Raw genomic sequence first — 26,008 nt, forward strand, 5'->3', positions numbered from 1 at the left:
GGTGAAACCCCATCTCTACAAAAAATACCACAATTAGCCTGATGTGGTGGGGCACACCTTTAGCCCCAGCTACCTGGGGGTCTGAGGCAGGAGAATCACTTGAGCCCAGGAGGTTGAGGCTGCAGTGAGCTGAGATCACACCACTGCACTCCAGCCTGAGCGATAAAGTGAGACCCTGTCTCAAAAAAAATTGACACATAATAATTGTGCATATTCATGAGATACATAGTGATGTTTCAATGAATATAATATGTAGTGATCAGTTCAGGGTAATTAGCACATCTGTCATCTCAAACACTTATCATTTCTTTGTGTTGGGAACACTCAAAATCCTCCTTCTAGCTGTTTGAAAACGTATAATTTTATATATATATATATTTTATATATATATATATAGATTTTATATATATATATATTTTATATATAGATATATAGATTTTTTTTTTTGCTAATTTTTGTATTTTTAGTAGAGACAGGGTTTCACCATGTTGGCCAGGCTGGTCTGGAACTCCTGACCTCAGATGATCCACCCACCTCAGCCTCCCAAAGTGCTGGGATTACAGGCGTTAGCCACCGTGCCCGGCCAATATTATCATTAACTATAGTCATCCTCCTATAGCATGCTAGAACTTTCATTGTGTTTCTGAAATATCACTAATTCCAAGACGTCCCATCCCTTCTAACTGTAACTGACCCATCAGGGTAGTTTTGGCATCTCCGGTGTCAGTGTAGATGATTGGAAATGTTAGTGTAACATGAATGAGGAGAGGTATGAAAACCCAGAGAAAGCAAATATTTTGTGAGAGTCTGCTATCTTTGTAGCTCCCATAGTTCAAAATTCTTTCACCCCCAAAGTGCAGAAGTTAGTATTTTTCAATGTTTATAAGTAGCCTTGACAGTTCAGCTTCTGAACTCCAGTCCTAGCTTTGCTCTGGGACCACTACTGCTGGCTCTGGCTGAGAAAGAGGACACTCAGTGTCCCAGGTGCTGTGAGCCCTGAAAGCTTGTTCTCAGGGACATGGCCCTGTCGGGGGCCAGCCCCCATTTTCTTTTATCAGTGCCTAGAGGCTTTTGGTGTTTGCTAGAGATTTGGGCTTCTCCCAGCTATGGAGGTTACTGGAAGGTGCCACATGCTACTGTCCAATATTCTAATTTTCTAATACTAGGCTTCTGTGTTTTCTCAATGCCCTGATGTGTTTTCAATGTGGGGATGGAGCCTGTATTGATAAAGAGATCTTACTACCCCCATTCAAAGTACCAGAGAATTTGGATATCTATCACAAGTTTTTATTTTTATTTTTCCAGCCTTTGGAAGGGCTGGAGAGCTGATCCAATTACCACTCTTAGATTTTTCCAGTTATAAGCTCAGAGAGGGCTCATGAAAGAGAGGAAGGGCAGGTAGGAAAAGTGAGAAAAATAACAAGCATTGCCTTCCACATCTAAAATGTTTTAGCTTTGCTTCCCCGCCGGGCTGAGGCTGGGAAGGACAAGCTCGATTAGCTCTAATAAAATCCTCTTCCTACAAGTCTTGATTCTCAGTAACTTTTCTTGGGTGGAGGGGACATGATAGATTCTCTTTAGATTTAAAGCCTCTTGCTCTGTGGGCATCCAATACCAAGACCCTTTCTTTCCCATGCACAGCCCCCTTATCTAGCCTGCTTGAGAAAAAATACTTCATTCTTTTTTTTTTTTGAGATGGAGCCTTGCTCTGTTATCCAGGCTGGAGTGCAGTGGTGCGATCTCGGCTAACTGCAACCTCTGCCTCCTGGGTTCAAGGAGTTCTCCTGCCTCAGCCTCCCGAGTAGCTGGGATTATAGGTGCCTGCCACCACGCATAGCTAATTTTTGTATTTTTAGTAGAGATGGGGTTTCACCGTGTTGACCAGGCTGGTCTTGAACTCCTGATCTCAGGTGATCCACCCGCCTCAGCCTCCCAAAGTGCTGGGATTCCAGGCATGAGCCACCATGCCTGGCTGAAAAAAATACTTTATTCTTTTTTTTTTTTTTTTTTTTTTTGAGACAGAGTCTTGCTCTGTCGCCCAGAGCAGTGGAGAGCAGTGGCATGATCTTGGCTCACTGCAGGCTCTGCCTCCCAGGTTCACGCCATTCTCCTGCCTCAGCCTCCCTAGTAGCTGGGACTACAGGCACCTGCTACCACGCCCGGCTAATTTGTTTGTATTTTTAGTAGAGACGGTTTCACCGTCTTAGCCAGGATGGTCTCGATCTCCTGACCTCGTGATCCGCCCGCCTCAGCCTCCTAAAGTGCTGGGATTACAGGTGTGAGCCACTGCACCCAGCCAATACTTTATTCTTGACTCTCCATAGCTCTAGTCCCTCCTGCCCAAGCGTTGGTGCAGATTATCTGAGGTGATTTGGTTTTGACCTCCCAATGCCTTCTTTCCCTGGGCATCCAGCCCACCTGGGCCTAGGCGCATAAAGTCTTCATAAAACATCCAGGTGGTCTGGCCTGCTGGATATTCCATAAATGGCCCTTAAATAAAGATGGTACCATTGGCTAAAATGATGTACCACGTCAGGGCAGGGAAATTGTGTAAGTGCCACAAACTTCCCGGCCCACAGGGCGACTACAGCTCTCATCCCTTCTGGAACATACCACCAGCCTAGGGATGGGCTGTGACAAATATTTGGCCTCAGGCAACGCTGGAGCCCAGGGAAAGCTTTAGTTGCATGTGTGTTTTCTCACAGAATTATAAAGCCCAGCAGCTCTCGGTGCCAGAGGCTGCGGAGAGTTTCTGTGTTTTTCGACTATTCATTAGTGATTACATACCCCCCTGAACACCTGCAAGACCAATTCATAAAGCAAGCATTCATGGACTTTGGCAACAGCTTCATGGGAACTGCAGGGTACGGGGTACGGTCATTGTATCTCCAGATAAAAAACATTCTCTTACCAAGGAGGCCTCTGAAAATAGAAGCAGGCTGCAATTTCAGTTCAACACCACGGGGTATTAAAAAGAAAAGTGTTACTTCACCTCGTCTCTTTATAAAGTCAGCACACTGTGAGGCTGTGGCATTCCTGGACAAATCCTCTTTCAGGACGCTTTCGGGAATGAGAAGAGGGGAGTGGTGGGCACTGCACTGATTGTGACAGGGGCCAGCCCGGCCGTGGGTACGTGTGGCATGCTCTCCGGCGAGTGACACTGATTTACAGCAGGATAACAGGAAGTGTGGAGCTTGGGTGGCCTGCTGTGTAATTCTGGGTGACAGATTGCCCCTGCCACTTACAAAAACGGTGCTATAATTAATCCAAACAGGCCAACAATAATAAATAACGAAAAAATAATATCTTTATACAAAATATGGGATTGACTTTTAGTATGATTCTTTTTCACCTTAATTTTTTTTTTCTTTTGCGTGCCCTTTGTTAAATAACAGAATGGCAGGGGCTAGAAGAGTATGGCTCGGAAAGACAATGCTGGAACATCGTGGCAGCTAAGTCTGAGCTGAATGGGCAGAATGAGAAGTTTACTCAGAAGTTCTGCGAGGACCATTGCGCAGACTAGGGAAGCTGAGGCTTGTCTGGGCATCTGAAAACAAATGTATTTTGTCTGTAGAGGCAAAATGAAGTTTAATTTGATTCTATCAGATGAGATTGGCCTGCCTAGAGAATTCATCAGTTTTTCTTGAGTGTGTGTGTGTGTGTATGTGTGTATGGGGGGGAGTTCCAACTCTCCCTCTCCCCTCTGCTCTGCCAGTATAGACAGCCTCCAGTGCTCAGTTAGCCTCCTGAAGTGCCTCATTCTCTGATAACAGCTTAGACACTAGGAGAAACGGTGTTCACAGTGTGTTTCATCCTCACATGTATAAACACACATAGTCACAAACTCATTTAGGTTAGAAAGGACTTTTAATGGGACATCTGGCTCTCTTCCACTGCTTCTTGTCAAGGTAAAGTAGGTTCCTTTGTTAATATGTATACTCTAGCAGTCACACCATGGCTAGAGTCTGTGGCTATATAGAATTATGTTTTGTCTTTTGTTATTGATTTAACTAGTGCAAGGGGCAAAAAGTCAAACCTAAGAAATCATAGTCAGAATTTCCATCTACATGGAAGGAGTGGGGAAGCTTAAGTGCTGGGCAAAAAAGGGAAGATGTGGCCAAAAACTCAGTGAAGAGAGGATGATGGTGACAGTGATGACATGATGTATAAATGTAGTAAAAATCTCACTCTTTTTTTAGTTGGGGGAGGCAGTAGAGTATAGTGGCTAAGATTATGGACTGTGGAGCTAGATTTCTCGAGTTCAAATCACAGCTTTGCTACTTACTAGCTGTGCGAACTTGGGCCCACTTCTTATCTCTCCATTTTTCAGAGTTTAAGGAGCTCCCTCATCTGTAAAACAGTATAATAATAGTCGATCACTTCAGAGGGTTATTGCAAGTATTAAGCAAATTACCATGGGCAAAGCCCTTTAAACGGTGCCCGGCTATGTAAATGTTAACTGTCACCAGTTAAATTATCTAGAACATTGCCTATTGGCAAACAATTGCGTACATCATCCATTAAATTCTTAGGAATGATCACTCTACTTTGCGTTTAATAATCACAATTATTAAGCATTTACTGCACATCAGGTATGGTGCCTACCCCAACTCTTCTAATACTTAGAACAGCTCTCTACTTTACAAAGGCGAGTACTGAGATTAGAGAGAGTAATTAGTTCAAGATCACATAGCTAAGAAATAGTAGATTTAGAATTCAATCCAGGTCAGCAGGGCTTGTGCCTGTAATCCCACCACTTTGAGAGGTGGAAAGATCACCTGAGGTCAGGAGGTCGAGACCAGCCTGGACAACATGGTGAAACCCCCTCTCTACCAAAAATACAAAAATTAGCTGGGCATGGTGGCGGGTGCCTGTAATCCCAGCTACTTGGGAGGCTGAAGCAGGAGATTCGCTTGAACCCAGGAGGCAGAGGCTGCAGTGGGCCAAGATCGCACACTGCACTCCAGCCTGGGTGAAAGAGTGTCTCAAAAAAAAAAAAAAAAGAATTCAATCCAGGTCGACTCTGACCAGCATAGTTTAAATCAACAAGTTGTCCTATCTGTATTTGCCTCTAGAGAGTGAAAAGTAATGACAGATTTTGTATTCCATCTTTTTTTAGTGATTGTCTTTAGTGTTCTATTCACTATTTTTGAATGTCTGATGTAGGCAATGCTGAAAGTTAGTGAAGCCTTATGTTCATATAGCAGTGCTCTAGACAGGTAGACTCAGGGCAGCGTGCAGAGGGCATTCATTCTGGAGTCAATCCGCCTGTCACTGCCTCTCTTGATCCCATTACTGCTCAAAATCTCAGTGTCCTCATCAACAAAATGGGAATAATAGAAACTTAGTTTAAAGGACCTTTTCCGCCTTTAAATGAAGTAATACATGTTAAAGACCTGGGATAGGTTTGGCACTTAGTAAATGGTATATTTTATAACTAGCAACAATGGTTAACTCCTCAAGGATCTCAGTGAGTTATCTTGGGGGGAAGTAGAAGCTGATTAATAAAATAGGAAGATTTCACCAGCTGCAGTAATAGTCATAACATCAGATCCATAAAAATGGTCTATCTATTTCTATCTCCTAGTATTCATACATAAGCAGTCATTTGAAGCAAGACATTGTTCAAAGAATTCAACTTGTGAAAAAAGTCAGTAAAATCAGGTATCCACTATATCCAGTTTCTCCTAATGGTAGGGTATTTTGCTTTGTTAAAGATAATTCCCTCAGCTTTCCAGGGCACTTCCAGTGTGCTTTTGTGGAGGTAGCCATGCTCTATATACTTGAAAAGAGCAACTAGGTTTTGTTAGATAATTCCTTATTTTCTTCATGTCACCTGTTAATTCCAGGCTTGATTCAGCCCCGTCCACAGTGTAGACTCTACGTAGCAGTAATGGAGAAGGTTGTTAGTTACCTAATAATGATGAAACTCTGGATAATTTACCCAGAATAAAAAGCTTGCTCTTTTCTGGATGATCTGGTTAATTATTTGGTTAAATTAGGTTAAAACCTTTTCTGTCAGGGTCTCTAATTATCTGGAAAACCAGGTAACTGTGTCCTTTTAAGAGCTTTTAGACTTGAATTATTCATCGACATAACCCAGCATCCCGGGAAGATGCCCAATTCTTCACCTGCCTTTTTGTGCATAGATTTGGATTGAGACTCTTGAGCTGTTCTATTTACAGCTGCTTGTAGATGCAAAATATTCAAACCATCTTCATTTTTTTTTTCTTCTATAAAAGAGAGAACCAACTTTGAGCTGTGAAGATGCTGGTGCTCAGCTTGGAAGATTGGTAGCAAATTTTCCCGAGAGACACAAACAAACACATACATAACGTGAATATCAATGAGGTCTTTTTAGAGGCAACGCATTAAAATGCGAGGCAGGAGATAATGAGATAAGCAGCAAGTTACAGGTTTCTTAATTCTAGCGTGAAAAGAGAGAGGGAAAAAAATAAAAACAACAGAAAACCCCCCAAAGTAGCTCAGCACAAGAATCTACTGAGCTTGGTATTAGGCTTGTTTGGGGAGGGTGTTAGGCGGCGTTTTCTGTAGTGACCTCAGTGACACAAATAGAACTGGAAAGAATTATCTTGGAGGTGACAGGAAAGATATTAAAACCAGACCAAAAATTTTTTCTCGGCTCCAGCCTTATAGCTATTTCCTACTTCCACTAGTGTATATATCTCTTCTGGTTATGGCTCGGCTCTTTCCTGACTATTCTGAAGAAAAAAAAATGGTTCCCATTTCTTGAGAGCAGACCAATACCAGACATTGTACTAGGTGCTTTGATCTCTTTTAACCTTTACAGCAATCCTGCTGGATGATGTTTTTGTCCTCTTGTGACAGCTGAGGAGACTAAGGTTCGAGGATTACTGCTTAAGGAATAAGACCCAAGTTGCTCAGACTCCAGAAGTAGGCTCTTAGCACAGCTGCCTTCTGGATGAACAAAGTTATGCCCAGACAAGTGATTTATCTGCCATGCTTCAGTGTGGCATGGGAAAGACATAGAACAAGAATGAGTCTGGGGCTGCTTAGTGAAGATGTATTTGAAAGAGAATATCACTTGGAGTCAGAAAATCTGGGTACCAGGCTTGCTGCTGCCTCTAACTGTGTGGCTCTGGGTGAGTTCCTTAACTTCTCTGATTCAGTTTCTTCCTTGGTAAAACTGAGATATAAATACCTATTTTTCAGCAGTGTTTTGAGGCTTAAGTAATATATGTATATGTGTGAAAGTGAGGAAGTAGTCAATACATGTTAAAAAACAAAAACAAAAAGCCAGACCCACACTCCAGGAGGAAATCAGGACAAATATCTACTTTTTTTTTTTTTTTGCTTCCTCCCTAGTCTTGCTGTCACCACCTTCATTTAGGTGTCATCTTTTCTCACTTGGACTTTTGCAACATTCTCCGTTAGCATCACCTGCTCCCATGCTTTATCTCTTTCAAGGCATCTTCCCATCTTCTAACAAAGACAGAGTTCTAAAACTAAAGTATTATATAGTCACGTGACTCCTCGGCTTAAGATCCTCCAGTGGCACCTCATGGACCCTGGTGGCTTAAGATCCTCCAATGGCGCCTCACAACCCTGGGACAAAATCCAAATTTCTCACTGCAATGTGGATCTGTAGTTGTTCTTAATGATATGCCTTCTGCCTCCTTTATTAGCCCCTGGTCATAACAGGTTGTCCTCTGCCTGCCCACTGGATTGAGCTACTTGCAATCTGATAATGACTTATCCTTTCTACCTTCAGGCCTTTGTACATGCTGTGCCTTCTTTTTGGAATGCCCCTCAGCTCAAACATCCCCTCTGCTCTGAAGACTTCTCTGATTTTGCTAGCTAGAAATGGCCACATTTTTGATACCACAGCTAAAAATTTACCAAATCGTGGCAGTGATTTCCTTGTCTGTGTCTCATCTGCTAGACTGGGAACTCCTGGAAGGCAAGACCAGGGTGATTTATCTTGAGCACCAAGCATGATGCTTCATATGTGTCAGTGATTCACGAAGCACTGCGGGTGGGAATGGGTGATGCACCCATCAGGAGGCTGCTGCAATTGTCCGGGGAAGAAAGTTCCCCAAGAATGGAGGACCTGAACCAGGGCAGCGGCAATGGAGATGAAAACGGAGATGTGGGTTAAAGAGATTTAGGACATTATTTAACTGTAGAAACAATTGTGTGCCAAGTTCGAGGTAGAGAGAAGAATCCAGCATGGTATTTGACAATGAGTCAGGCAGGAGAGCATGATATTTTCAACCGTAACACCATCTATTTGTCATTCAGAAAAGGAGAAAACTAACTGCTTAAGTATAGGTCGTGCCAAGCTGATCTGAATGATTCAGAACTAACAGTTACAGCAACAGGTCATGAAGATGGTCATGTAGAAACTAGAGGTCTTCAGTCAACTCATGAGTGAGCTCAGTCCTTTACAGCAGAGGAAGGAGAGGAGGCTCAGAGGGATTTGTGTTCCCTGCCTAGACAGAAAGATCCCTGCCCTTATCATGGCTGAAATGACAAAGAGAGTGATTGCTCTATTGTTCTATTGTCCAGTGTCAAGATGAAGATCCTGTATCTGGATGATTTGATCCAAACCTCCTTCAGTTTTTCTCTCCAAATATTTGGCAATTCTGGGAAGGGCAAGATTTATTTATTTACTATTTTTATGTTTATTTCTTGAGGGCACATGGCTATACTTAGATGGGTCGTGCTTAACAGGGAGTAGCACTTCCTACATCTTTGATCAACCTGATATTTTCCATTTGAAAGACTTTCAACCTCCACGTTTCATTTACAGATGACAAAAATGAAGTTCCAAAATTCAAATAGACTTTTCCCCATTGACACTAGTGTCAGAAACAGACATTGCCAGACCTAGCCTACCTGTCATTCAGCTCTGGTACATTTTCCACTGTTCCCTGTTAGCCTGCAGTCTTCATAACCAAATGTTTCAAAGGCCAGATAGTTAAAATAGTTGGGTACTCCAGAAGTTTAATTCCAACAGTTAAAATAGTTGGGTACAGTTTTTTGAGGTTTCAGCTACACACCTTGGTTTAGAAGACAAGTCTTGGTCTCAGGACCTGAAGATTTTATAAATTTCAGTTTCAAGAAGAAACTATTTTGCACCCATATTTCTTACATGTTGTTTGGGGATAGGGAGAAGGCTGGTCATGGCTTAGACATAGTTGAGTTTAAAGCAGTGGGTTTTATGCTGACTACATCTTAGAATCACCTCAGTGCTTAAAAAATACAGATGCCTTGGTCTCATTCCCAGAGTTTCCAATTTAATTGGTCTGGGGTGCAGTGTGGGCACTGGGATTTCTGCAAGATCCTCTTGTGTTCCCAGTGTACAGCCGAGGCTGAGAACCCTCTTTTGAACGCCTTGGCTTCCATGAGCTTTAAATGGTTCACAAGAGCTGTTAGCCTCACCTTGTACAGGTGACTGTTCTGAGGCTTTGGCGAGGAAATCAGAATGAGAACAAACAGAAGCAAAGTTAAGATGTAAGAAAGTATGCAGAATAATGGCTCATTATTCACCAAACCCAGTAAAGGCGGGAGAAGATATTTTCATTTCTGCCAAAGGCCATATGTGAGTGCCTGTGGAGAAAGCATATCCTTAGCTTTGTGACTGAACCAATAATTCATATCTGATTCAGAAGCTGACTTTGTTGGATTTCAGCTCTACAGCTGTTCTCAGTCTAAGTCCAGCCTCTCCCAATGGGACTGATTGTAGCAACACGTCTCATTTATAGAACTCATATGCAGGGGCCTGGAGACCCCAAACTGTAAATTAAAACCTTGTGTATGTGACTTTGGTGAATTCAATTCAAAGGCATTTTGGCTTCTCCAAATAGTCCATTTTCACTAGAAAGGGGAGGGGAAAACACAAATGGAAAGGAAATAGATCTTTTATATTCATCCTTCCTATTTCTGTTAGGATGTCTTGAGACAAAGGTAATAATGAAATAAATTCTAATAAAATGTCAAGTCTTTGGTGGGCCTTGGTGGGGACATATGCAGAGGGGAGGAGAGGAGAGGGAGAGCAAGCAGACAGGGGAATGAGAAGTACGGGATTCCAGAGCCTGAGTGTTAGGGCTAAAGTTCCTTAGAGTATATCTTCTGCTAGAAAACCTCATCAAGATTTATTTATTATGAGAGGCTTTTTCCAAGTTGACAGTGGGAAAAGAAATGGAGAAGCAGAGAGGGGAAATGTTTTGACCAAAGTCACACCAGGTATCAGCAGCAGCGGTGGAACTAGAAGTTCTGCGTCTGGGTTCATAACCCAGTGTCCCCTCTCATCATATTGCCTTGAAGATCCGAGAGGGGTGTCAAAGGAGGCCCACGAGGGAAGCAGGTGTTCTAGGTACTGCTCTCCAGGACAGAGGAAGGCTGTGAATCTGAGAACATTTTCAGGAGTGTCAGGCCAAGAGATTTCTCCTTACTTTGCCCCAGAGAAGATAAGGCAAGGGCTCAAGGATGATTAAAAACTGGAGATAGGTGTGGGAGACATTTTAGAGGGAGAATCAGTAAGACCTGCGATTGACTAGATTTGGGAGAAGAGTAAAAAGAACAATGAATCAGGGCACACAGATTTTTTCTAGAAATGCTCTGTTTGATCATCAAGGACCTGGTGTTCTCTGTTCATCCCACAGAACATCATTTCATTTTCATTAATTTCTCATTCATATGAGCACATCAGGGTGAACTATGAGTAAGGCAAAGAACACGCAGCTACAGGGACAAAGCAGAGTGAAGAGCTGGCTGTGGGATCCAGATTCGATGAGAGTGGGCAGCCCACCCAGCTGAATTCACTCAACAGACAACAGATGCTGCTGAGCCCCTTCTTTGTGCCAGGCCGTGAGGATGCAGAGATAAATGAGACCTAGCCTCCACCTCTGCAGGACCTCAGGGCAGTGAGATTAAAGATACATGTCAGCAAGTAATTGTGATCCTCCTGTGCAAGGAAGCTGAGGAAGGAGCCAGAGTGTAGGGTGCAAGCCATAGTGGGAGAAGCTTCCCAGAAGTAACTTGGAAACTGGTTTTTGGGGGGTGAGTGGGAGTGTGAGGAGGAGGTAGCAAAGCACAGGAGCAGGACGGACGCTGGGACAAGGCGTGAAAAGACACCCTTGAGTGGGGGGCGTGGTGACCAGTTGGACTGATGTGCCTAGAGGGTGGGATGTGAGGGGTCATAGGGAGAAATAAAACCGGAAAGGTGGTTTAGGACCAAATTAGGAAGCCATGCCTAGGAGTACAGCCTTCACCCTTAAGGGAATAGGGTGAGATGAGGGTTTTTCATGACTTAGTAAGCCAAGGAGGGACACACTCAGATAGGAGTATTATGAAGTCATTGTCCACCCTGAAAAGATGCGTTGAAGAAGGGGAAAGTCTAGAGGGGCAGAGACAAGGTAAGAGGCCTTTGTAACAGTCCAGATAGAAGGATGATCTAGAAATGGGGATAGATGTGGGAGAGATTTTAGAGGGATACCCATTAAGATCTGAGACTGACTGGATTTTGGAGAAGAGGGAAAGGACAGGGACAGGAGATAATGATCTCTCACCTTTTTGCCTTTTATGTTTCCTTGTTTAGTTTGTTTACTCCAATTATTTAGATAACGTCTTCAATTCTGTGGATATCCTTCACTGTACTGGTAAACGCAAATGTTGTCTTCCTGTCGATATGATTTAAAAATCCAGGGATCACACTATTTCTTTCCCTCATCCTACTGTAACCCTGTCATTACTATTACTGATGTCACTATAGGTGTGCTGTTTTGGGAGATAAGACATTTATATTCCAAATACATAAGCCCAAAACAATGTTCTATCCTGCTCTTTCTAGCCACCCCTTACTCCCACTCTATGTAACTGGAATTAATTTCTTAAACACACATTTAAAAGGAGCTTACTGTATACAAAGTGCCGTGCCAAGTTCAAGGAAATTATCCAAGAGCCAAAATGCAAGGCACCATGAGTGTTCCAGGAGTTCAGATAATGGGAACACTCTGGGGACTGTGGCATCAGGAATGGCCCTGCAGAGGAGGCAGCAACTAAAATTTGAGTCCTGGTGAAAGGAGACAGTTTGAACCATGAGAGAAATGGAAAGCCAAAGGGGCAAGAGAGAGAGCTTGAGCAAAGATGCGGATGGGACATGTCTCTGACACAGTGGGAGACAATGGCGGGTCAATGGTGAACCACATTTGGGAGAGGGAAAGGGACTGAATAGTGCTATGGGCTCTGACATGCTCTCCGAGCGTGTTAGGCATTGTAGTGTTTGGACTGAGCCATCTGCACCTTGTTCTGAATGACATGACCCTCTGACCCACACCGTGTACGAGTGGGATGATCGGATGGGATTGTATAGCTTCCTTCATCCAGCAAATTGTGATGGTTAACTGCTTTTTCGTCTGTGGATGAATGAACAGAAGATTGAAGCTCTGAATTTGGTCATGCTACCACCTTGCTCTAACCAACTCAAATACGCCTCGTAATCCCCTCATGCTACTTTTGCCTGGGATCCAGCACATCCTCATAAATAGAGTTTTCTGACATAGGTGTAGCTAAGTGAATTTTCTGTTTTCCTTTTTGAGATGCAGTCTTGCTCTTGTTGCCCAGGCTAGAATGCAATGGAACGATCTCGGCTCACTGCAGCCTCTGCCTCCCAGGTTCAAGTGATTCTTCTGCCTCAGCCTCCTGAGTAGTTGGGATTACAGGCACCTACCACCATGCCCAGCTAATTTTTTGTATTTTTAGTAGAGATGAACTTTCGCCATGTTGGCCAGGCTGGTCTCGAACTCCTGACCTCAGGTGATCCACCTACCTCGGCCTCCCAAAGTGCTGAGATTAGAGGCGTGAGCCACTGTGCCCAGCCTGTGAATGGTTTTAAAATGAGTCACATCTTGTGTTTTTGCCCTCTTTATCTCTGCTCCCACGTTTCTCACTTGGAATTTAGTTTACCAACTACAGCGTAACATAGATTGCCCCAAGTAGGGAATACCATGCTCGGCAAACTATATTCTCTTCTTGTAAGACATCTTGCAGTTTATTGGATGAGGCAAATGTGAATGAGAATGACGTGGCAAAGAAGAGCATGAGGGTCCTGGTGGTTCTTGATTATGGGTGGTCAAAAGACTCCAAATTGTATCTCTATGAGATAGTAGTATTCATGGACTTCTTTCCAAGTCTACCCCGTGTCCTGATGTAGCAACATCTGACCTCAGCTGGCCCCAGGCAGTAGACCACATGAAAGGGTGGTTTGCTAATCCCACCTCATCGTGCCTTCACTTGGATCTAGGTAGGAGCTTGGGTCTGCTGCGAGGCTTTTATCTGCTTCTTCATGCTCATTCTACTCACCATCTAAGACTAGACCCAGAGTCTCTTCTGTCCACATCACTCCAGCTGGCTGAGATTGTTATCCATTTTAAAGTCATAAATCTCATTGTCTGTACCTCTCACTTGCAAATAGCTACATATTATCTTGCCAAATGACTTGTAGTGTTATCATTTCTATAATTTAATCATTATGCTGTTACTGAAATTTGATGTGTTTATGCTTTTTTCCTCCAAATAGGTTGCAAGCTCCTTTATGAGCGTGGGTCAGACGCAATGCTTCATTGTATAATAATGACACTTTACATTTCTCCAGCATTTAGAGCTTATAAATCCCTTCCACATATATTACCATATTCGAGCTTCACAATAATTGTCATGTTGGAAGAGCCAGTATTATTAGTATCCAAATTGGGAGTAAGAAGTATTTAATGATTTGCCTAAAGTTACACTGTACCATGTTTTCCACGGACTGGGGACATTGGGGGTGCTCAATAAGTGTCATTGATTTATCTGTACATTTATTCCTAGCTCAGTTCCACGGCCAGCACAATAATTTAAGCAATAGCATTTGTGTTTTGGGGAGATGATTGGTAAAGATATCCTAAAAGCATTGGTTTCGTATGCAACCTTCTTATTCACCCTGCTTGAAATGCAGTTGGTGAATCAGGACAATGCAGATGATAAATCAGACTTTTCACATCAGCTTCTCCCTCCTATCTTTTTCCAAAGTGTTTCAGAGACTCCCTTTGCTGCTTCACCTCTCCCTTTCACACTGCCTATAAAGACACAGGTGGGGGTAATGAAACTGTGGGTTTTAAAATTCTTCTTTCCAGATGTCATCTATTTAGTTCTTGCAATATTAGTTGGCAGCCATATTCAATTTTAGAAGTGTGAAGATTACTTGAAACCATATGACAGAACTGTTTTACTTATGGAACCAAATGTTGAAAAAGGCTTTGGTAGTAAAAGTGGTGCAACAAAAATGTAATTCGTAAAGAGGGATTTTATACCTTTTATATTTCCAGGAGTCTGTCAACCTGGAAGGACAAAAGTACCGAGTACTTCTTAACATCCTCAACATGTGTAGGGCCCTTTTCTATCCAAGTCTGTGCAGCACAAACTGAGTCAAAAGGCTCAGTAAATTAGCTGCTTCTTCCTGACTCCATCTTCTCTCTCTGCCTGCTTCTACCGTCTTGGTTCCTATTCTGTCCTCAGTGTATTTAGACTAAAGTAAAGTTTTCAATTTGTCTGAATTACCTGAAAAGTTGTAAGGATGAATGAGGTGTGAAAGCACTTTCAAAGTAGAGAATGGCTTTGATGACTCTAAACCCAATCTAAACAGAATCCTCTGTTCTCTGTAATCCAAGAAGAAAGAAGAAGATGACAGTGATTAAAATGAAATTGAGAATGAGGTAAAATAGAATCGGACTTCCAGGGTGTGTCCCCAGGTCACAGGCAGCTGTGGTGCAGGAAAAAATGCAATGGAGTTAGAAGGTTTGAAACCCAACTGTCACTTACCAGTGGTGTAACTGGGGATAATTCATTAGATCTCTTTGAGTGTTTGTCCTTATCGGTAAAATGCTGATAATAAGACTCATCTCATAGGGTGGCTGTGAAGAGCAGATGAGATAAACCACAGAGAAAAAGCTTTGTAAATGGAAAGGTGCTATACAAAGGTGAGGGATTACAGTTATTATTTAGAACAATATCTTATGCCTTCGGCATGTTCATTTATGGACGTATATTGTGGTATTTAATGTTTCAATGGATTATTAAGGCACCAAAGTGTCTGCAATAATTGACCAAAGACTCAGGTCCATCATGTACTGATTTAGAAAGTGAATTAATGCCCTCGGGAAAACATGCCCACCACTCCAAAGAGCACCCTTGCTCTCACCAGGAAGATCCCTTCTTGACCTGGCTTCCTCCCTACCTCTGGGCTTTGGTCCATCTTGTTCTTTGGCCTGGCTGGGATGAGGGGGCAGGAGGGTATCATCTTACTTTCTATTGTAATCCCGTCCATTCTGCAAGGCTCACTTTTCTTTTGTCCTTCTATAAAGACTTTTTTTGAGCTCTCCAGGTGAAATTTTCTTTCCACAATTATTCCGCAAAACATTATTGCTTTTGTTAGTCTGACATTTGCTTCTGTATTTCTGAGTTAATTGCTATAGACCTAATCTTCAGTTAGGGCTGGGACAGCACAGGGGACACAGTCTTATTTAACTTGGTATCCCCACTGCCTGGCACAGGGTCTGCCTGACACCTGTTTGTGCTCCGGAAATGGTAGTTATTTGGAACCCCTGCAAGGTGTCTGGTCTGGTCTGGGTGACAACAGCTGGCAGAGCCCTGAATTAAAGTATCTTATAGATCCTCAGAAAACACTTATTGGCTGATTGCTTGATTTTCAGCAAAGAGCTTTAGAAAGGGATTCCTAATTAATCTTTCTTGTCACAACAGTAAATCCACCAAAACATTTCCTTCCTCTGAGTACTCTGGAGACTCCAGGTCTCACAATACAAGAAGTCTTTCATATTAATTTTTTATTTCTATGGATTTTTTTTCCCTGATTTTAAAAGTAGCAGATGCCCAATTTGGAAAACTTGGAAACTACAAAAAGTTTAAAGAAGAAAATAGTAATAATACAATATTGAAGTATTTTGTTATATGTTTATGGGGTATGCAATTTTCAAGATTAAATTTTAACATGTAACTTAATGACATTTTTCACTTAATAGAACATCAAAGGCATTTTCCATGTCATTAAAAATTGTGAAAAAAAATTTTTTTAGTTAACTACATACTATTCCATCATATGGATAGACCCTAATTTACTACGCCATTACCTTGTACTGGTCATTTAGACTGGACCCAATTTTCCTTTATTATAAATTATTTGTCCATGAATATTTTTATTAAGAAAAGACTTTGTGTTCCAGATTTTTTCTGGATATATAGTAATAGAAGAGGAATCACTAAGGTATGAATATTTTTAAGCTTATGGGTATATTTTTCCAAATCTATTTCCAGAAATATACCAATTATATATATTTTCATTAATGGGTGAGTGCCAATTTCACTGTACTCATTCTATATTTTATTACTTAAACTGCTTTGTTGAGTTTATTTGTTTTTTAAAGAGGGTGCTCTTGGATAATCTCATGTTAATAAATAATATTTAATGTTAATAATTTATTTTTAGATAAATTTTTGGTGAAATTATAGATGATATCTTCTCAACTGATGGTCCAGTGCTATTAATATAATCCTGATGAGTATGGCATTAATTTTAAATAACTTGTGAATTCATATCCCTTTTATCCAAAAAACTTTAATAAGTGGCTATAAGTGGTACACAAGTGTGAGCTATTGTTGTTGTTTTTGTTGTTGTTATTTCCAAGGAAACAAAATGTAGGCAACTGACTTGTCTGCGATAAGTATACTCTAGCAAATTAGGAAGAAAATAGTAGACCACAGTAACGTAAGGAATTATATTAAAATTGAAGAATTAATTCAAGCATACATTAAAAATGGAAGAGGAGAATTCAGTTAATTGTGTTACTAAATATTGTTAATTTGTTTTGGAAGTAAATTAAAAGTTCAACACCAAAAAGGTATGTATACGTACTTTATATATATAAAATGATGTAAAAGCTTTTAGAAGCAAGTCAAATATAATTATACATAATATATTAATATATTATATGAATTAATATTTACATATAATATATAAATATATATAATATTAATTAACATATTTCTATATAAATATATTATAGATGATATATAAATATATAAAATTAATATGTAAAATGCTGTTAATAGAATATATAACTCTATAGTAATGTATAACAATATTACACATATATAATTATATTTGACTTGCTTCTAAAACTTTTACATCATTGTTTTATTTTTTCTAAATAGGATGGGACAAAGGCTTTCAGAATGCATATCTTCATGGAAAAATGCCTTGAAAAGGAAAATTACTAAATTTATAACACAAACACATTAGAAGTGATCAGAATAGCAATGTGGAATCATAGACATTATGAGCTTGAAGGGATTTAGAGATAGTATAGTCTAACCCTTCTTTGCATAGATGAGGAAACTGAGCTCTGTTGTAGTTAAAATAATTTATCTAAGGGAAGACAGCAGAGTGGTACCAGAAATAAGTCTGATATACAGGGCTCCGTGTTCCTGCTGTAGTGCATTTTCTGCTTAATCACTCTCTTCTCAAAAAATTATTTTATTAGAAGATGATATTGTGCAAGAATTTGTGAACTCTTCTTTTTATCTGCTACCCCAAAATCTTTAGTTGGTGTATATAAAATGGAATACGCTTTATTCTGTTATTTATGGAGACATCATGGTGGAGTCAGTTGCAGTTGACTACAGAAACACTAAAACAATACATGTGGGAAATTCCTCCACTGGTATCCAAGAACTTGATGGTGTATGAGAGATATTTTCCACTTATAATTCTGTATGATGTCACTTGAGACTCATCAGAGTGGAATTACTGTAAATCATTAGGTTTGTTATACCTATTACAATGAATACCTTCCCAACTCCAAATGCATCCTGTGTGAATGTTATGAGTAAGGACGAAGTTTTTTGGATAAAAGAGGTATGAATTCATGTTAAAACAACATTAGGCCTTGGTGGGCTTATCTCTAGCAAATATTTGGACTCAATGGCCAAAAGACTGGGATTTGATTTGCAAGAACAAAGTGAGGAAGAGAATGAAACAATGATTCCTATGATTTGGGGATGAGCGTGGAGGGAACTTAACAAAAAATCAACATGAGGATCTTGGTTTTTTTTCCCCCCCCCTTTTTCATTGATCAATTTCACCACTTGTTGCTCAGTTTTGATGGTGAATCTCTATGTTGAAACTTACCTTGGTAAAGTTAAGTAGACAAGAGCAGGCATGCAACACTAACCACCCCCTACCCCAGTCCTGGCTCTCAAATCCATTTCCTGGGTTTATCTAGATAGGTAAATATCTCAAATTCTCCTGGTAGAGGCCTAGCCTTTGTTGATTGCCTACCCAAAGAAAGGGATGGCAAAGAAGCCAGAGAATGTTAAAATTTTCCTTTTGTATGTGTCTAATGTAATTCCTGATTAAATTAGATGAGTCACTCTCTTCTCCATCACCATTTTTAGGCTGGCCAATGAGAAGGCCATCTCCCCCAGGCTGCCTGCTTCTCCAGACACTGGAAGAATTACTCAAGTCCTAACTCTCTTTTTATTACACTTCTTAGGAGTACCAGGTAATAAATCAACTGGGGAAGACAGATATGGAAAAGCAATATTTAAAATGAGTTACGATGTTAAAGGGAAGACTTGCTATTATGTTTTATCAAAGGCAGCCACTAACAAGCATAATGTAATTCACAATGCTTAAGTAGGGTGACTTTAACTGCAACAGTCATTAAGCCCACAGGATCATTAAATGCATTAAAGGAGGGAGCCAACGAGCTATCATGAATGAAATAAGGTCCCCACTCACCCCACTTCACCTATTTAACTGGAATTGAACTCAGTCTGGGTCTCTGATATAGCCACAGTCCTTTGACTTCCTCTTCTTTCTATGCCAAGCCACTGTGACTATTTCAGAATAGTTCAAAGGCAAGCATTTAAGAGGAAACAAAGGGAGACAGAGGTATTGTCAAACCACAGTTTCAATTTTCTAATGGATTAAATTTTGCCGGATATTACATTTTTATAGAATTTTAAAGTTTGAAGTCTAGCCACTTAACTGTTTTTGATATTTATTATCTTAAGAAGCTTACATAAAAAAAGAACTACCAGAATATAAAAGTTAAGTTTCCAAGGTAATGGCAGAAATGTAAATGGAAACTTATCAAATTGGCAAACATAGAAACCAAATGGTTTTTCTTCCTGGTGGAAAGTATGTAGGAAGCACGTATGCTCCTGAATTTCTGGTGGGACTACATATTCGTAACAATTTCTGGAGAATGATTTGGTGCTATGTACCAAAAACCTTAAAAAACTATTTATGGCCGGGTGTGATGGCTCACGCCTGTAATCCCAGCACTTTGGGAGGCCGAGATGGGCGGATCACCTGAGGTCAGGAGTTCGAGACCAGCCTGGGCAGCATGGTGAAACCCTGTCTCTACTGAAAATACAAAACTTAGCCAGGCATGGTGGCACATGCCTGTAATCCCAGCTATTCCAGAGGCTGAGGCAGGAGAATCACTTGAACCCAGGAGGCAGAGGTTGCAGTAAGCTGAGATCAAGCCACTGCACTGCAGCCTGGTGACAGAGTGAGACTCCCTCTCAAAACCAACCAACCAACCAACCAACCAAATAACAACCAAACAAACAAACAAAAAAACAAAACAGAAAACATCGACAAAAGAAACCTATTTATACATGTTGAACCAAAAACTCTACCTAGGAAGTTATCATTGAAAACTGTTAAGACTTAGCTATAAAGATAAATGTAAAAAGAAATGAGAAACACTCTAAATATTTCAGATTCAATAAATAAAGTAACATGGAACCAATAAATAAATACTATTTATTTTTTAAAGTGCTATTTTAGAAGTATATTCATTGAGAGAAAAAGACGTTAACATTAAGTGATAACATGTAGATCGCAAAACCTTATGAATGGCACGGACCCATTTTTGTAAAAAAGCATTTTTCAATGCATGTATACCTTCACATATGAAAGAATGGTGATTTATGCTCTGGTCCCTTCTTTTCCCTTTACTTCATCTTTCAACGTCCACATCTTTTCACTCCACTATTGAGATAATGAAATTATTTCCGTTTTTGAGATGCAAATACTCTTTCTTTCTGCTGGGCCATCCAGCATATTGTTTCCATTTTTAGAACACCATTTCTTCCATTTTCTCTTTCCTGCAACCAACCCAAGCTTAGCCCAAGTCTCACGTAAAGTATTTCTGAACCCCTTTCTGGACCTCCAAAGCCTAGGTTGAGTTCTTAATGTACTCCTGTTCCACGGCATACATCTTCCATCATTGTAATTACCTGTTTACTTGTTTGTATCACCTATTCTTTCTGTGAGGGTGGGCGCAGTGGCTCATGCCTATAATCCTGGCACATTGGGAGGCCAAGATGGGAGCACTGCTTGAGCCCAGGAGTTTGATACCTGCCTAGGCAACATAGTGAGTCTCCATTTCTGAAAAACAAAGAGAGAGAGAGAGAACAGAGACCATTTCCAGATTCTGATGGCACTGTATGTGGCAGCTTCTTCCCAAGTTGGCCACCATGGAGTGTTTTCCTTGCCGTACCTGCATGCCACATGGCCATGGAGAGGTGGGGTCTATTCCTTCCCTCACCTTGAATCTGGGCTGGCTTTCCTGGCTCAGTTTGACCTATAGAATGTGGCGGAAGTGATGCTCAAGGACTTCCACTTGGGCTTCTTGGAACATGTGTGTGGGGAATTAGTCATCATGTAAGGACTATGACTACTGTGAGACAGCCATTCTGTGAGGAATCCAAGCTAAGAGGAGAAGCCCTGCACAATGTAGAGAGAGGAAAGAGAGAGAGAGAGTGAGTGAGCAAGAGAGAGAGAGAGAAAGAGAGAGAAAGAGAGACATGGTCAAGGAGCACCAAGGTTCTAGACACGTGAGTGAAGATGCCATCTTGAAAGAATTCTCCAGCCATTAGTTCATCAGATGCCAAGTGGATCCAGGTGAGCCATCCCCAGATTCTTGACTCACAAAATTGTGGGCACAATAAAATACTTGTTTCAGCCACTTTGCTTGTAGGTAGTTTGTTACACAGCAATAGATAACTGCAGCATCAGCCTGACATGTAGTGGGCCCTCAATAAATATCTGTTAAGGGAGTATATGATAGAAGTTTTACTTTTTTCCCCCATTTTTTCCCTGTTACTTTCTGATTTTTCCATAATGTATATAAACAATAAACTACAGAAATTTGTTCTTTTTTTAATGAAAGAAAGAGGTTCCAGGGAATCTAAAAGTAAAAATGACATGAGACGGCAGGCTTTGGTCAGTTAACTAGAGAACATCTCTCTGATTTAACCCAATGGTACAGAAATGTCATAAATTCTTTCTGCAAATGTGGCTTCTCCATAATGGCCTCTGTCTCATTGAAGAAATAAATAGTTACTTTGAAGCCCAACAGTCAGGACTGAGAGAAAAAGAAGCATAGTGTTGAACTTTTAATCTCTCAGTGTCTAAAACCTCAAATGGTCATAGACAATCTCCACCTGTACAGCTTAGCCTTCTCTGAGCTTGGTGTTGTCTGTTATTTAAGGAAGAAAAAACATTATGTCTTCTCGTTCCTCTTACAGAACAGTCTCAAGTTCTTAAGGTTTTAACAGAGAATGGAAAGCCTTCACTTTTCTTCTAATGAGGTTTCTGTTAGTCAGGGGAGCCGGGTGGTAAATGTCCATTGGCTTGCTATGATGTGGCAGGGATGGGGGCATGGTACTAACATTCTTCATATGAGAATTTCTTTCCATTCTGGAAAGCAACATCTAAGTTTTGCTTATGACGCCAAGGGAGGGCAATTGCTGTCAGTGGTGTTTCTAACCAGTTCAAGCAACTGTGTCTAGGATGAATTAGGTGTCTTGGATGGATGGAGTGAAATGCTCTTTAGTGACAAGTGGGGGATTAGCTAGATGATCTGTGCTAACACTTTCAGCCCAAGAATTCTCTGGCATCATGGATTTCCACTTGGAGAGCTTAGTGCATTGAGAATCATTTCAATTCCAGCATGTTAGATCCCATTATTCCATAAATATGTCCATACAGTCCAGATTTTCCTCTGAGACTAAAGTCAAATAAATGGTAAATTAAGGAATGCATGAGTGGATCAATGAATTAGATTCATAGCTTTATTGTTTACAGTGTTGAAATATGTATTAAAAATTTACCATTTTAGCCATTTCTAAGTGTAAAATTCTGTGGCTTTTAGTACATTCACAATGTTGTGTTACCATCACAATGATTTCTAAAACATTTTCGTCATACCTGTAACTAAGTTTTTAAAACATCCACCTATTCAAAGGCTATTTTTTATTTCTGGATTCTAAACCTTTGATGTGGTCAAATAGCTGACCTTGAAATAAGTGCTTTATTGCCCAAGTCCTCCATGGATGAAATATTTAAGAAACACGTGCGTCAAAGTAGTAACACTGAAACCTGCTTCTCAGTGTACCAGTCATGTCAGTGGTTTTAAATCCTCTGAGAAGAGTTAACATCTAAAAGAGTAACAGCTGCAATTGGTGAGTCATTCAGATCATGTCAGGCCTAGGGGGCGAGCATTGCTATGTCTGCCCCATGCCTATTCTCCTGCCAATTGATGTGGCTCCCCTGGCTGCAGGAATGATTAGGTGGTCCAGGCTGGGCCAATCTTAGTGCCTCACTTCCAGGCCACAGCAATGGACCAAGGGTGAGCATAGGGTCCAAACCAGGGTGATCTGAGTTTTTCTCTTGGGTTTTTCAAATTTCAGTTGGGAGAAGAGAGCCTTTATTTTCATCTCTGGTTCTGGAGCATTTGGGATCTAAATCTGGATTGGCTGACAGTCATGCCCCATTCTGTTAGGTAAGATGGTTTGGGAGACAATATCTAGTATTTGGAGAGAAGTAGAAATGAGAGATGAAGAGAGAGATTCCTTAGAGCCTTTGATCCTTGGCTTAGTGGTTCCTAAAGTCATATCCACACCTGCCTTTTCAGTTGTTGGGCTATTACTAATCCCTCTCTTTTGCCTGAATCATTTTAAGGTGTGTTTCTGTGCCTGGTAACCCAGAGTCCTGATCAATATGGTAATATTTATCACTGTAGCCAAACTACATATTTTGATCAGTAATATAGATGCCAGCCGGTATTGCCAACCTGTGACTTTATGGGATAAGCATATAGAGACAGGAAGGCAGTGTTTTCCATGCCCATCCATCCATCCACAAATTTAATACATCTGTCCATCCATTCTCCAGCGTCATGGATGTTACATATTTGTGAATATAAAGCAATATCTTTTAATTGCTATAATCTTTTCTGTCTTGTGAAATCCTACTCATTGTTCAAAATATTCACCATACAATTGCAGGAAACAGAGAGTACTCTATCCATTTTAAGCAGCAAGGGGTTTAATACAAGGAATTAAATTCAGATGCTCCTCCACTTATGATAAACCCATCATAAGTGGAGGAGCATACTGAATGTGTATCACTTTCGCACTATCCTAACGTTGAAACATCTTTTTTTTTTTTTGAAATGCTAGAAAAACAATTTATTTTATTTTTTATTTAATTTAATTTATTTTTTCTTTTTTTATTTTATTATTTTTATACTTTAAGTTTTAGGGTACATGTGCAGAATGTGCAGATTAGTTACATATGTATACATGTGCCATGCTGGTGTGCTGCACCCATTAACTCATCATTTAGCATTAGGTATATCTCCTAAAGCTATCCCTCCCCCCTCCCCCCACCCCACAACAGTCCCCAGAGTGTGATGTTCCCCTTCCTGTGTCCATGTGTTCTCATTGTTCAATTTCCACCTATGAGTGAGAATATGCGGTGTTTGGTTTTTTGTTCTTGCGATAGTTTACTGAGAATGATGATTTCCAATTTCATCCATGTCCCTACAAAGGACATGAACGCATCATTTTTTATGGCTGCATAGTATTCCATGGTGTATATGTGCCACATTTTCTTAATCCAGCCTATCGTTGTTGGACATTTGGGTTGGTTCCAAGTCTTTGCTATTGTGAATAGTGCCGCAATAAACATATGTGTGCATGTGTCTTTATAGCAGCATGATTTATAGTCCTTTGGGTATATACCCAGTAATGGGATGGCTGGGTCAAATGGTATTTCTAGTTCTAGATCCTGAACCATCTTAAGTTGGGGACCATCTGCACTTACAAAATTGTCAGATGTGCTGGAGGAGCAGACTCTAGGTGGGGCCTCCAGGAATGAGTCTGAGAAGAACACCATGGATTTAGTCTGCCAGGAAAGTTTCTACTTCTGCCACAGTCAGGAAGAAGAGGAATCAGTAAGCTACTACTGGAACTACCAGCTTCACAGTGGGAACCCACAAGCTACTTCTGATGTCTTTGCAACTGTCTTTAATCACCCACAAAGCTAGTGATTAGGCAATACCAAGTGCTGCTGCAGAAAATCCCAAAGTATTCACAGCTGTACTTGGTGGTGGCAGTGGCAGAATTCAGGGAAACTCACTTCCACCTTCGAAATCTGGCAGGTGTACCTAAACGTATACCATGTTCACTTGGGTAAGAGAAATGTAGTGTTAGAACAGAAGTGGGGATAAGCATGCTGCCTGTGCTGGTTAAACCTCATCTTTGCATTTAGTTTTGGGTAGCCCACTTTAAGAGGGAAAGAGACAGATGATGTATTTGGGGAGAGTGGACATGATGATGAAGAGATCAAAAACCATGTATATAAAAAGTAACTGGAAGATCTGGAAATACATAGCTGGGAGAGAGAAAATTCAAGAAGGCTGTGCTGGTTTTTGTTTAATATTTGAAAGGCAAGTTCTTTATGGTCTCTAAGGGTAGGATGGAAGCTATAGGAACTAGATTTTAATGGACATAAGAAAGAAGCCTCTACTAATCAGAGCCATGGAATGATTGTGTTGCTCTGGAGATAAGGAGTTCTCTATCTGTAGAAGTACCCAACCATTGTTTGCATGGCCAGGTGATAAATTTTGGAAAATATTGTATTTTTACATGCTAGAGACTTGTTGATATATTTGCTATGAAGTTAGTTAATTTTGGAAAAGTCCTTCACTTTTTTCAATTTTTCTGGGTAGCTGTGTAAATACTATATTAGATAGATTCTTCTACCTAAATACTAGATTTAGAAAGAAGTGGAGTAGAAGGGGTCTGAACACAACATCTCTTTCAGGATCCAAAATAAGATCTTGTGATGGAGAGGCAGCTATGTTGGGCTTGGGGAAGGGGCGGAACATGGTTGAAATAACACCCTTCAGGGGTTAGAAAGGAATAAGAAATAGCAGTACCTCCCAAAAGAGTATTTCAGCAAGATAGCCTATGAGAGATTTAGTTGGAATTTAGACTTGACTGAGGGGTATAATGGGGTTTGGTATAAATGATAATAGTTATTGATTATACAGCATACAGTATATAAAACATACATATTTAATATGCATGAGATCTCCTTGATTTACACACGAGGACTATGGAGCTTAAAAAAGTTAAATGACTTGTCCAAGGCAACAAAATTACTCAGGAGAAGAGCCAGGATTTGAACCTGTGGCTATTTGGCCCCAGACCTCATGCATATGCATTGCACTACACCATGCTCCATGTTCAAATTGGGAAAGCATGAAAATTCAGCTGGTAATGGATCCCAGGCTATTAACAACCAGGTCTACCCAGCAGGGCCAGGAGGGTATGGTAAGGCAAATATCAGAATCATTTGGGCAATGAACCACCCACTCTTCTTTCAATAGCCAGAGTAACACAGACTAAATCTATATATAGCCAAAGAATACTATTTTTGAGACATCTTTATTAACTGATTTCAGCACCATTTATTCCAGTCAGGTTTTCATCTACCAAATAGAAATACAAGTAATTTCCTCGAAAGGTTCATGTGAGGATTGATTGAGATAACATTTATAAAAGTGCTTGCCTAGAATTTCTGGGCTAAATAAAAGGGAGTTGA

The 26,008-nt window shown here is 40.6% G+C and overlaps 1 long non-coding RNA gene across 1 annotated transcript in view; it reads left to right on the forward strand.

The window, feature by feature from the left end:
* LOC112135470 (uncharacterized) overlaps positions 1–26,008 on the forward strand; it is a 261,078-nt gene that overhangs the window by 54,665 nt on the left and 180,405 nt on the right. The window lies entirely within an intron of this gene.

The sequence above is a fragment of the Pongo abelii genome, chromosome 9 (assembly GCF_028885655.2).
Source record: "Pongo abelii isolate AG06213 chromosome 9, NHGRI_mPonAbe1-v2.0_pri, whole genome shotgun sequence".
Lineage (NCBI taxonomy): Eukaryota > Metazoa > Chordata > Mammalia > Primates > Hominidae > Pongo > Pongo abelii.